A 14,360-nucleotide genomic window follows, 5' to 3' on the forward strand; every position below is an offset into this window, starting at 1 on the left:
GAAAACAAAGGAACGCATATAGGCGTGCGCTCATGGCCAGTGCAACCCCCACCCCGTTACCCGTGACGACACCCTCCTCCTCCACCTCCATTCCATCCATTCTTGCGGACAAAAAAAATTTCCTTCGCTTCCCCCGCCCTTGTAACATATAATCCCTCCCCCTTCCCAATCGCTTCGAACTCCGATACCCACCGCCTCCTCCCAAACCCTTATCCTCATCCCGCCGATACTCCGCGAACTATCCCTCCCCCCTTTTCTCCTTTGCACACCCCAGTCCCCCCTTCGGACCCTTCCGAACACCCACTACCCGATCCCCTCAACCCCCATTCCTTCCTCTTCTCTCAGCCCCCCAACCCCACACGACAGTCCGCTATCTGATCCGACTGGGATCCGGTTGCCCGCGTTCAGAGCCTCGCTAATTGACGCCCAGTCGAACTAAACCCCTCCCCATTCCCGCCACATCCTGAAGGGGGGAATCTCCCTCCACCACCACTCCTCGCAGTCCTCACTGAGTCGACCGATTCAAGGCTGCTCCAGCATCCCTCCGCGGGACGGAGTGTAGGCGACTACAATTTCCTCCTTCCACAAGTCGAGCATTTGTTTCTCCCCCTCCCAACGACGTGTTCTTTTTTTCCGTCCGTATTTTCTTTTTCAATTCCTTTTCATCGCGCGTCTTGGTCACCTCCCGTGATAATTAATTAAGGTCACACTTCTCCGGGGACGCGCTGAGAAAGGGGACGGTCACACGCGGGACGGAAACGCACGCACCCACGCGAATGCGAAAAACCACTCGCACGCACTCTCATCGCCGCGGCAGATTTTGAGAATCGTTAAGGGGGGACTCTTTCTTGTTAATTCGTTTCCAAGGCGACTCCTTCCTGCCCTCCTCCTCCTCCCACCCTCCCCATCACTTCCTTTCTTCGTATGCCCAAAAAACACGTCTCCCGATGCTTTGTTTCTCATTTTTTTTGTGCACATCATTTATCTGTTTTTTTCCCTCCTCCTCGGTCTCTTCTGGTGCGTTTCGTGGGCGAGCCAATGACTCCCTTCGCTCCAGCTGCTTTTAATGGAAAAAGCGTAGCGTTGAAGGCTTTTATTTAACTTTAAAAGAAGACGGCGAAGAGGAGGAGTGAGGAATTGAGGGAATGTTGGCGAGGAAATGAGGGAGGGGGAAAAAAAGAACCGTCCGCCGTTAAATTCAATGCGATTATGATCTTTTGTTCGAGGTTTCGCGAGAGTGTAAGGGAGGGAGAGACGAAAACTTTTGTTCCCCCCACGTTTGCCAATTATTTGTGAGGTCTTGCCACCGACACCCTGTTGAGAAACTGTGCAGCTATTATCTCCTTAATTAATTGCATCCATACGGTCACAGGACAAAGATAACCACTACGTTTTAGCTCTGGGTCATGCGTTATTATCCCTCCAGCATGCGCATACTGATTTATTTTCTTACCAACCTCATCAGCAACATTCACCGCCCTTTCAGATAAAGAGTTCCAACGGGATTTACATAATATAGTTTTACCGAAAGACATTGCATTAAATCTCACATTTCCTGGCACATCCGGAAAAATACGAAAATGCGACTCTTTCTTAGAGCAAGGCGATAATATTATTAGCACTATTAGCATGTTTTCTTGTCAAGGCTATGACTAAAAAATGTATTTTCCCTACATCTTAAGCATCTTTCAGAATACGGAATCATTGCGTCTCTAACCGATGATATATTCAAAAGGAAGAATACCCTCCATTGAAAAACTTTAACTGGCATTGTTTAAAAAATAAACTTGTTAACAAATATTCCTCCGAATTTCAAATGAAATATTTGCGCCATTATGAAAACGTAAAAGTCGCGGTAGTCCAGGGATAAGGCGTTGCACTGTTGAGCAGATGTCCTGGGTTCGATTCCCAGTAAACCCTCTCTGAGCACCCTTAGCTCCACCCAAGCTGTGTTACTTTTCGTGTACCGGATCTTCCTGGGAAACCATAACCGGCAAAGGTAAAGGAATTAGCCCCCCTACCTTGATGTGTGAATTTCACACGCCTGTCTGTGTTAGTACTGGGTGAACTCTATCATCACCTACCAAACCGACCTTTGGGTTGATTGCTGAATTAATGGTTTTTTAATGACGACTTGATGCCAATTTGACAAAAACTTCATATCCGAAAAATGGAAAATAAGTTTTATGTACATGCCAGGAAAGAGAGAAACGAAAAAGCAATACCAGATGTGCAGTGCACGCACTAAGTAAATGATAAGAACACAAGGAAAGAAGAATGCGGCTATGGCAAGAATCTCTGCAGATGACTTCGCGTGGAGCAAGCATTGTTGGTTACGCACGTTTTCAGCAAGTACAAGTCGAGGCGCAGTAGAAATTCAATATCTATGCAAAAGGATACAGTGAGAAATAATTGCCGACCCCGGTGGCGGCGGGATAACGTCCTCGTCTACCATTCCAAGGGTCGCGGGTTCGATTCCCGCCTGGGTGAATTTCCCTCCATCTAAGGATTAGGTGTTTGCAAATGTGACCATTGTTATCGTTGTTAATAGTTCGATGTAAAGGCCAAAATGTGCTGTTTTCGGACTAATACTGAATAAATAAATAAATAAAAAATAATGAGAAAGGGCTAAATATTACGTTACTTGGTTTTCCAAATAATGGTACATTGCACGTGCATCAATAACTTCACAGTCACAAAAAAGAATTAGAGAAAAAGATATGCCAGAATCGAAAACAAGAAGGCTAAATGCGCAATCAAGGAACGTTATTAACTGTCACGCATACGCTTCGAAGAAATCTTTTTGTGTTCACTCACGGTATCATTGATGATACAGTGAACTCACTTCAGCGCACAGAATGATCACATACATCAAACTTATGAAATGAAAATTATACGGATTTTCCCTTCAGCACACCCGAAACAAAGCCATTGAAATGAATTCTTTTATCGAAAGCAGGAGTGGGAACTTCCTGGAACGAAAAAAATATACAAGAATGGCACAACTTGTACGAAGAAATCCGTCGCTGCAGAGATGGCTAGCCGTTAGTCGATGTGAGACGACTTTGTTCAGACCGAACGTTTCCAATCCCCCCCCCCCAGCTTCCTTTCCCTTCCTGGACCCATCTACTCTCTCTCCCTCAACTCATTTTCTCCCTCCATCTCCCGACTCATTCTCAGCAGCGAGAGAGAGAGAGAGGGGTTGGAAGATAGACAAAAGGCTCCACTGTTTTCCCTCTCCTTACCTCACCCCCTCCCCGCTCCGCCGCAGTCTCCCTTGGACGAGGCCTCCCCACCGGCCCATCGCACCATCACCACCAACTCCCCCTCCCTTCCTCCCTCCGCAGGCCTTGTGTTGTGCCCAACACCAACCACCACCTCTCTCCACGACCATCCGGAGAGGACGGGGAGGGAAGGAGAGGGTGGAGGGGAGAGAAGCAAAAAACAATCCGAACGGGAGAAGGGTAGGTTGCGTGTCGAGGCGTGCGTGGGCTGTTGTGGGAGCGCGGCTTTGGTGGCGGTGCATCGGGAGGGGGCGTTTGAGGAAGGGAGGTTCGAAAGTCAGTTGGGAAGGGGAAGAGGGAGAAGAATGGTCTTCGGGGTGGATTGGGGACGGAGGGAGGAAGGTGGTCAGCATGTGTGACGTTTCGGGGAGTGGGGGGGGGGTTGTGAGGGAGGGACGGACTTCTGGACCATCCGGATTCTGTCTCCCCTCTCTCCCGCCCCCTTCTCCCCGTTGATGGGAGACGACGGAGACCGTGCCTCTTCTCTTCCCCCCCGGGGAGAATGGAGTGCGTGTGGGAGGGATGAACGCTGCGTGGGCTTCCTTGCATTTTTCTGTCACCCGCGCGCCCTCGCGCAATGACAACCGAAAGGTTCGTCGTGTCGGGAGGCGTGATTTGGAAAGTGCGTCCGTCCTTCAGCGTCATCCACCCACACCATCCATAGCCTCACGCGACTTCGTCTGGGAAGATTGCACGAAGAAATGCTGCTCTACTGCACCGTGATACGCGGACGATAAAAATAAATATTTTCGCCTTTTCTCTCGGGTCAAAACCGCATATAATTATTAGTATGCTTTTGTATTGCTATGCCTGCAATTACATGCAGGAAAAAAGCGATTGAGACAGGCAAAGGAAGATTTTTCGCTATTACACAACGGTGAAATAACAGCACAAACCGAAACGACACCGGTCACCAAAGCTCAAGCTGGGTCCTTCCCTAAAATCTCCAAGTAAATATTACAAGTCCTCATAATTCGCGTATACTGATTCCGCTGATGGTAATAAAAGGTGTAGCACTTTTTACTAGCCTGTTTTTTAAGGCATGCGAATTTGAAAATTTCACATTATATTTAAGACTGTATTCATACTCATCTGGAAATGGACTTTTAACTTTGAGGGGCGGACCACGGATGTCATGTCGAAGCTACAGTATTTGCCTTTACTGATCATGTTGATAGAATATTTAAAAGAGCGGTCTACTTCAAAGTTAGATTTAACAGCTTTATATTTTGACCTAGACCTATGAATGATTCCCACATTAGCTCATGTAGCATATGGAATTATATTTGACAGCCTAATTCTGATGCTCCAGCTGCCATTCCAGCGTTCTTCGAATAATTAACTCCATTTCCATCGCTGAACGCCGTCATTGACTACTGTAATGGCTATTTAACTCTCAGATAAATATCAATCATTTGATTCCAACGCTAATAGGTACAGAGGGTAAAATTTTACCCAAAATTCAATTGACAGGCAAGATTGCAACGAGAGGTTAGGAGAAAATAACTATCTAGCTGACAAATATAAGAAATAATTTTCCCCTTCCACAATTCGTGATCGCCGCAATAGGAAACAACTCGCGATAATTCCAACCTCCCGAAGATAAAATAATACCCGATGTTTGTAATCTTCAATTAACATAATTTATGATGACCTAACTTCCCCTACCACACCCTTTTGTGGTGGCTTGCGAGGTAGGATATAGAAGTATGATTAAGGTGAAGCTATTGAAAAATAAGCTTCGATATCGTAGTGGAATGGGAAAACGAATTCTTTAGATAACCCATATCTAAAAGAAATGAAAATGGAAAACGTGCGAAATGATTTTGCGTGGTCAGCAAAATAGCCCAAGCTCACCTAATTACTAAAAACAACTTTGCTTGGTCAAAAATGGCATGCCAAAATGTGATACGCTTGTGTAGTAGAATCCCTACAAGGAATGATGATGCTCTCTAAAAAAATGCTTGGCAAAATAATGCTTGCTATTTTAAATTATAATTACGAATATCACCATTGGTGATAAGAATATTCATGTCAATAGTAAAATTGAAAGCATTGGCAACATTCTTCATTGTCCATTCAAACCTTATGGGTGTGAATAGTGTGCATTTATTAAGATCTCGATAAATGATGTCATCTGAAAAGGCACTCCTGTGAGTCAATAAACCCGAGGAATACGAACAAAGAACAATAAGATGACGATAAAGGAATTCACAATCGTAATAATTCGGCACCTAAAAAAACCAAAGACATAAATAAGCGACTCCATATTCTTTTCCTTCAGTAAACTGTTAGGGAAAGAAAGATTGCAGAAAGAAAAAAAAGCGACCTACTGCAGGATTAAAGCGTGAGGTTCCGGCGTGGTTGATCAGAAGCCGACTTCATGAGACTCGGCAAAACCAAAGCCTTTTTCTGGGCGGTGGCAAATCTTAAGTATTTTTAGGAATAATTTATTTACTTCCCTTCATCCTAGCAAAACAATCAATACGCAATAATATAATATAATGGCCAAGGAGGTGTTCTTTGAAGCAATAGAATCCTCCTCAATATTATGCAATCCTAATAACCTCACGAATTTTGTTTTCAAGAAAGCCTCAGTCTACGTGATAAAGGAACTGGATTCACGTGGAAAATTAATTCCACTTATTTCAATGAACGAAGATCGTGTCTTGGAGCTGCATCTCGGCGATTATTTCCTGGCTTATTTATCAAGCTGCATAATCAAAGGATCTAATTAAAACACGGGGATTCATAATTGAACTCGTCAGGACTAATTTTATCTGAAAAGTAGCCTTGGCGCTCAAAAGAAGCCCGGCAATGACGTCTTTCCGGCGAGTGATTCACAAACCGAGCAACGCTCATGTGTAAGCGTCTCCTTCTCGCCTAATCTCCGCTCACCGAGTGACGTCCCTCGTCCATCCCACCACCCGCGCAAGAGAGCTTTTTCAATCTCAGCGTACAAATGGAGGAGGAGGTCCCGCGACATATTTATAAGCGTCGGCCGTGGGAGCATTACGCGCCTTTGCTTTCGCCATGAGTCTTCCCCGCGATTCGAGAACACCGTTTGATCCGGCGTAGGCATCCCGTCGCTGGGAGTGCGAAACATTCCCTGTGGCCTTCACCCCCGCGAATTTCGCAAACGGACTGGGACGCGATCAAAAAGGAACCCGTCCGTTTCGACGGAAGGAAAAAAAAACTTGAGGCTTGTCACGTTCCCCGATTTTTTCGCCAGGCATCATGGTCCACGGCCTCTCCTTAGACCGCCCGAGATTTAATTCCAATTGGGGGATGGATTTTGTGCCATGGCATACCGAATAGCTGCTCTTCAATCTCGCTGATTTCATTTAGTGAACTCAGTTTTGTGATTATCACATCGAGTTCCTGCTATTTGAATATTTGCAATAAATGGCTAAAATTTAAGGTTTATTCGATTGGCCGATTTGTGGCCATGTATTTTTTTGTTGGGGCTACGAGCTCATAGCACAATGCTATTGCAATTATATTCTCAAATTGGTTTCATATACATTAAAAACCATATGTGTATATTACTACATATTTTATATATAAATTGCAATTACACACAATTATTTATATTTTATTATAGTTCTTTTGATAGTATAATAACAGCCCGCTATGAGACAATTATAAATCGTACGTGAATGGTATTATATATTATAATCATGTGTCTCATAACGGATGCAATTATTTTCTTTGCGATTTCGGTCTTTCTTGAGTAGGTGAAACGTCGAAGATTGTACTAGGCAAGATTGACCATGCTGTACCTTATTTCTCTGGCGAATTGCAGACAAGTTTACGCTTTCCGTACAAACAAATGTATAAATACCGCGTCGGTACCCCAAGGAGGAAACACACTGCAGCTGCTGTCTGCTACGCACAGTCAGTTTTCAGCGATGTCATCTAATTGAATATTGATTCAAAGAACGTGAATCGCCGAGTAAACGAGCACACCACGTTTGTGAACAACTCTGATAAAACGTTAAGCCCAGTTCCCCTGTGAAAAAACTCGCTATTATTACATACTGATCACGCTCGAGAGATAAAAGGCTATTCATTTATCGCTTGGGACTAAATCCGATTTTTTCGTCGGCGAAACTCTTGCGTCTACAACAATGCAGATGCGCGTCTCCCTAATGGCATCCTCCCGTCCCAGAAACGCGCAACACCCTTCCGATACCCCTCCCCCCCCTCGACCAGTACTCCCCTCCGCATACGCGGAAGAATACGCTCGCCTGCGATGCCTGGCGGTGGGCGGAGAGGGAGGAGGGAGGGAGAGATGGAAGGAGGGCTGCTGTTAGACGCTGCTGGATAAGGGGAAAAGAGGAGCGAGAGAGACAGAGAATGTAGTCAAGCGGTGGGTGCGAGGGAGATGAGTGAGCTACAAAAAAGAGTGGGAAGGATGGGGGGAGGGGGGGACGAGAAGGCGAACTCTTTGTCCCTGGATCCAGAGACGCGCAGGCTGCTGTTGTTGTTCCAGAAGACAAACAAACCACATGGTCTGGAGGAAGGGGAGAGGCGGCGTCGGCGAGGGCTGCTGAGGGATGGACGAGACGGGGGAATGCGTGATGGTTTAGTTTCGGGGCTTGTTCGCGTTCCGAATGGTATTGGAGCAGGGCGGAAAGAGAGACGGGCGTGTGGGGACAATGTGAAAACAGTCTCGAAAATAAATTTCGAAACCACCTATCTCATTTACAGAAAGATGGAAGGAAGATATCCTAAATCTCCGTAGTCAGAGCGCCACAAATGGCGGAAGCGCCGATGGTCGACTCTCCAATGAACCTTGAATTTCCATGGAGAACTCCAATACTCTCAGTGTACCTTAAATAATACCGGTGGATTGAAGGATTTGAATCTTACGTTCATCGAATGTTACGTCCATGCAATTGTTCGTTGAGCTATAATGGTCAGTCTTAATTATTATGCCAACAAAGAGGAGGGAATTGAAAACAGGGACGCTGAGTAAGGTTGTTAAGAAAAGATTCGTTAAAACTTTGGTATGGAGCGTACGGTGCAGAGACATGGTCAATGAAGCGGGATGATAAGCGAAAATTAGAGGTTTTTGAGATGTGAGTTGGAGAGGGATGGAGAAGGTGAAGTGGACTGAAAGGAAAACAAACGAGTGTAGTAGGGTGAGAGAGAGGGGATTGTTGGGAGAAATCATAAGGAGGCAGGGAAGATGCCAATGCAGAGGTCCTCGATGGAGAGCATTGTGATTGGCAATGAGATGTTAAAGACGGTGATACAGGGGAGAATGCTAGGTAGGTTTGTTATGAGAGACAAGGGAATTGCCGATGTATCGTTTGGCAGCTTGTCTCCATCCTAAACCTACCTTAACCGGTAGATTACCTAAAATAATAATTAACTACCGCAAAACCTATACTATATATTATACATGGTGGTCTACAAGCCACCGCTAGGGTGTGTGGCAGGAGGTGATTACACACCAGAGTACTTTTGACACCAAATACTTATACTCCTAGCGCGGTTAGGTAACTCCATTCTGATCCCTATTCGTTCGTGGAACAATGAAATCCTAATTCTTTCTGCTCCACAACTGACCTCTTTTCGATTAGTGAGTTTATACAGAACATTTTTGTAAAACCCCAATACTATATGTCATTCGCCCTTTCACACGCAGTACCTTCCCAATTATTTTTGAAAAGTAAATAACATTGCTGACCATTATTTTGGTTTCCACTCCAATTATAAGCGTTTCCATTTTATATTTAGTAGCCAGATTGAAATACATTAGCATATTACTCTTAGTAATGTGAATGATCGAATACTACCCGAAATAATTTAAGTTTACGGAAATTTTTATAATTTCAAGAGAGGACCTCTGAAGCTCGAGTTCGGCTACCGAGTTGATGCCGTTTTAATGTCTTCTTGCCACCTCTTAAATTTTATGGAGAAAAACACATCAGGGCATACTATATTATTAATTCCTTGCTGGATTAAATCATTTATCACTGTATTTGAAGAAAATGAAAACATCTCCCAACTGCGACTATGATTCACATGCATACAGCCATCTCCGTTTTAATATACAATACTTTAGGAAAGTAATTAGTGCCACCACACTTTGACAAGAAATGAAAAACAAATATTTCCGATTTTTATTTAAGATTTTAGCTTCATTATTCGTGTTTCGTTGGTATGTATTGTCTTCGAATATGACGGCTAAACAAAGAAACACCTGTGTTAGGCGCATGAAGACCTATTTTTACGGATCCTTCCTGATTATTTAAGGTTCCATTACGTAAAACATTTAATGTCCGCCAAGGAGAACAAGGACGGGAACGAGCAGAAGGAAATTAATCGTTATTACCGTGAGAAAAACTTACATTATCACCCGGCAAGGGATGCAACAAAAAGAATTGTTGACTCGAAACCGGCTGTTCTCTTGTTTTAAAGGTTCAGTTACCTGCGATGAAAACATCTCCCTTAGATTGCGATCGAACATCTTTAAAAAAAACCCAGTCACGCCGGGTGTGCATAGGATTAATTGAGTCATAAATATCTGAAAACAATTCACGCATTTTCGCTGCTCCACGACGACCTCGGGCGGGACGACACGCCAAAGTGGGGTGACTGTAATGGGAGCGGGGGAATAATATACAGCGCCCCGGAAGGAACCGAGCGGCGACGACGGCACAACACGGTAGCGGACAGGTGGGCCGAAGGAGCGGTTGAGGTGGAAATGGATTAATTTGGAGACGTCCGGGCAGGTAGGAAGGTACGCTAAGGGTGTCGAGAAGAGGGAGGGTCCGTTAGGGGATGGGAGGCGAAGAGAGAGACGACCGATGAGGGGGATGCGTGGGGGTTGAGCGTTAAAGCGTGGTGACAAAGCGTGGGAAGGGATTGTCTCACCTTCTCCGAGTAGCTTAACATCTTTAAAGGTTCAGGTGGTGAGTTGTTGGGAGATACACGGCGATGCGTGGATCGGGACATGCGTTCCCGACTTGGACGGTCACGGGAGACGCGAGGGCGGCGGGGATGGGAGCGAGGAATTTAGAGCGGAAAAAAGTGCTGGGAGAGGAGAGGGAAGGAATTTTTGTGAGGCACCTCATGACATTTGCGCTCAGAGGGTTGAGTGCGCAGCTGGTGCTGCGATAACAAAGTTCAACGCCGCCAATCGAAATTTAACAATGCCGAATTCCACGGAATCTAAGATCATAAGCATTCATTATAAAAAACATCAGGTTTAAAAATGTGGAGAACAGAAACACAAAAAACGTAGTTTAAATACTTGGAAGCGAGAGGAAAATCATTGACAACATTGGAACAGTTTAAAATGATACTACATTGGAAGAGGAAATTTTACATAATGGAGATAAATAACGAGGAATGATGAACATTTGTTGTGGATTAATTATTCATTTATCCTAAGACACATTCGGATAGTAGCTAAGGAGGAAAGGGAAAGACGAATAGGCGTGAAACAATAAAGAAGACCCGGGCATGTTTCACTCTGATACTTTGATTGCATTAAAGGTTATAATTTGGAAGAAAAATGAGGTAATCCAGAGAATTAAAATTGATAGAACATACGACATGCACACCAATAAGCTACCAGTGCGAAAGAAAAACTATAGTTTGAACAAATAAATTTTTTCTAACAGCAAGAAATTGTATTAAAATTATTGGATGATAAAATGACAATCAGATTGAAACATCGGCTGTAATTTTACTGGAGAAACCGATTGACTCCCTTTTTTATTTCATCACTAAAGCAGTATGTCTGCCTGTTTCACTTCGTTCGACAAAAAATTGTGACATTGGCGATTCGTATCTGAAGTTTAAACATCATAGCTCACGATGAGGGTAAAAAAGAAAGTTTCAATTGATTACGCATGAGAAGTAAACACAAAAAATCAAATCAAAAACATTAGGAATTCCTTATTGCCTAATGATGAAATGTATTGAGAAATATATTGTACTATTAGCCCACCATGAATACAGTGAAGTCATGAGGAAGAGATATGATGATGATGTTAAATTATGAGAATGATTTTTTAAGAATATTTTTACTGTATTTCATATCAGTCATGTTTCAAACCCAGGTATGATTTTTCATGGTAACATACACCTGTATAACATTATTTAAGCAAACAATTTAATTATCCCCAACGTCCTACGATAGGAGAGAACATGTAAATAAAATTTGGGATGATTACATATAGATTTATGTATCTAAGATGTTATTTTTACCGTGAACGGTAAGGGATCATATTAACGTTACGCGACCGTGATAGGTAAGGGGGATAATATTTTGCGTTCAAAGTAGTCTAGAGAGTAATCACTCCCTGCCACACACCCTAGCGGTACCGAGGTACCGGAAGGCACTATGAAGGAATTTAAAAATATACCAGAAGAAAATTCTCTGAGCCGGAACGCAAGTCATTAATCAAACTTATTTTGTGGAAAAGGGTTCAAATTATTTTTTAATCATGAATCCCTTCCACCACTTTGAGCGGGAAACTGAGAGTCTTAAAAAAATACATATTTTCTTTCCACCTGAAAAGGTTTTCAATTAGACAAATTAAATAAAGGAATAAAATATGTCCGAATTAAATTTTGATAAATTTCCCCTCTCCATGACAATGTTTGATTTTTAGCTGGGCGTTCCTTTCGACTCGTTTTCCTAAATGTCCTTAACTGCAACCGCATATTAACTTCCTCGGAAGAAATCCCCATATTTGAGCTTTCTGGTTCAAACATTCATTTGCCAAATTACGGTAATTGGGTATTCACACGTAAAATCTGGAAAATTCAATAATCATAATTTTTAATTTCTGACTAAACTGTCTGGCTACATATTGCACTTCCCCTTCGTTTACAAAATTTACCTATATAACACAAAAGTACACGCGTAATCCCCGTGTGTACACCAAGACATAGATTATAAATATAATATAATAAACAGGGAAATTTAACATACAGACATGAATTACATCCTTAGGAATTCTCTCGCAATGATGACCGCCACTCAAAATCACCCCGAGAGCTCCCATTGTAGGGCATAGTATAGATCCGAGAGCTTGAGCACTTACACAGAGGACGATCACACCAATTATTCCTGAGAGAGGTTGGACTACACTCCACAGAGTTGGGCTACAAAGGTGAAGCTGAGACCGACGATGTTAAATCACAATGATCGTGTCAAACAGTTTAACGCGAGCCTCCACAATGAGTTACGGAATATGGGGAAAGGAGTGGGATGGGAATAACGATGGATGCGGGTGGGTAGGTGTCCGAGCACGGGCGATTGTCACCGTATCTCTCTCTCCCGCACCGTGTTTGCCTTCCCCATTAGCGGGGCTCCCATTTGCCCGCAACCAGCTCGTGCCCACTCCCGTCCTCGCCAAGTCTCGCGGTTATCGCATCGCCCTCACACACTCGCACACATACACACGCACCAATCCACCCACCTATAAACAACCAACCCTCCACCCCCGCCGCAGCCACTCACCTTGTTTGATTTCTCACCCCGGACCGTCCGAACCGACACTGAGCCGCCACCTTCCGGGCGACTGATCCCGTTCCCGGCCGCATGAGGGGTTTAAATCTTCCTCCCACCGGTCGACCCTCCCATGCCTCAGAGGAAGCTATTGTTGCGGGTGCGGAACGGCCAGAAGACGAAGGCTGAGGGCGACTAAGCGAGATGGATCCGAATGCCGTCGTTAGGGCCCGCTGTCCCGGTTTCGACGAAGCCACTCGCGCCCTTCTCTTTTAAATTCTCAAGTCGGACGTTGGCACGATATTTCCTAGTCAAGCGTCTTCGGACCTCCATCAGAGGTCCTTAAACTTTGTGAGAGGCATATAAGAGCGTAAAAAGTGTTAGGCAAACCGGATCTTAGAGAACGCATTTTATATAGCTATAACTACGCATGGTACACGTATGATTAGAAATGAATAAGAGCAAAATGAAGAGTGATGTAAGAAAATAAAAGAAAGTAACTATATCAAGTAAATTTTAACTAAATTAAAGTAAATACGAGATTTAGGTACCGATGTTGGGACCATGAAATTATTCGAAACACTAGCGAGAGATGATAGCGTATTTAGAAGAGTACCATACATTTTTCTGCGACCTGTCGGTGATAAAAGAGTATTTCGAACAAGATTAGGTTGGAAGTATTTTGGAGCTACCTATGGGAGCGTAATTTGATTTCTCACAGGGCGTTAGGTTGGGTTGTTTCAACTAGTCTTTCATGGATCAAGAATTAAGATATTCTCCCTCTGAAAGGTAATTTTTGGATATTCTCTACCGGCTATGTTGTTCTAAGAATTGCGTCCTCGTCCTCTTCGACTTGTCGTGTACAATGAAATTGTTTTTGAAATAAATTGAGGTACACTAACAACAACGGTAGCGTGGCCGAGCGGTCTAAGGCGCTGGTTTAAGGCACCAGTCTCTTCGGGGGCGTGTGTTCGAATCCCACCGCTGCCAAACTTTTTTCCGGCCCCGGTAGCGGCAGGATAAGGTCCTCTACCAATTAAGAGGTCGATTACCGCCTGTGTGGTATTATGTGGGCTTGGATGCATTTAATTGTCGAACTATTTTATCGATGTTAGATGTCCAATTATTAAAGGTTCAACTGCTTTTTTCGGACTAATGCAAAATAAATAAAATAATGAGCCCCCAATAGAAATTTCGAGCTATATTTATTTATGTTGGAAAGTAAGAGTACCACAAAACAAGGTCGGTCCTAAAAGTAGTAGGGCCGAGGTAATCAAAAAAACGTTATTTCCAGAATTGATACATTTACTCAGAAGTCTTCGAAGTAGCACTCTTTTACGTCCACACACCGCTCCCAGCTTTTCAGGTTTTCCACGCCTCCTACGCCTTCTGGAAGGCAGTGTCTGGAATTCTGCTAAGCCCTCTCGTCACGGCCTGTTGTCACGCTTCCACCGAGCCGTGGTGACGTCCTTTCAGAATGGATTTGAGACGGGGGAAGAGGAAGAAGTCTGGTGGGACATCGGCTTTGGATCCTCACTCACATGGTCGAGAAGCTCTTGGCAGATCCGCGTGCGAGTTCCCTTTTGTTCGTCTGAAAG

General features: G+C 44.0%; 1 non-coding gene across 1 annotated transcript; it reads left to right on the forward strand.

Annotated features, from left to right (window-relative positions):
* Window positions 1-13,670: 13,670 nt before the first annotated feature.
* On the forward strand, window positions 13,671-13,752 carry TRNAL-AAG (transfer RNA leucine (anticodon AAG)). The gene has a single exon. It is a non-coding gene; the product is annotated as a tRNA-Leu (tRNA).
* The last annotated feature ends 608 nt before the right edge of the window (window positions 13,753-14,360 follow it).

Source organism: Hetaerina americana, unplaced genomic scaffold (assembly GCF_022747635.1).
Source record: "Hetaerina americana unplaced genomic scaffold, ioHetAmer1.1.p SCAF_8, whole genome shotgun sequence".
NCBI classification, from domain to species: domain Eukaryota; kingdom Metazoa; phylum Arthropoda; class Insecta; order Odonata; family Calopterygidae; genus Hetaerina; species Hetaerina americana.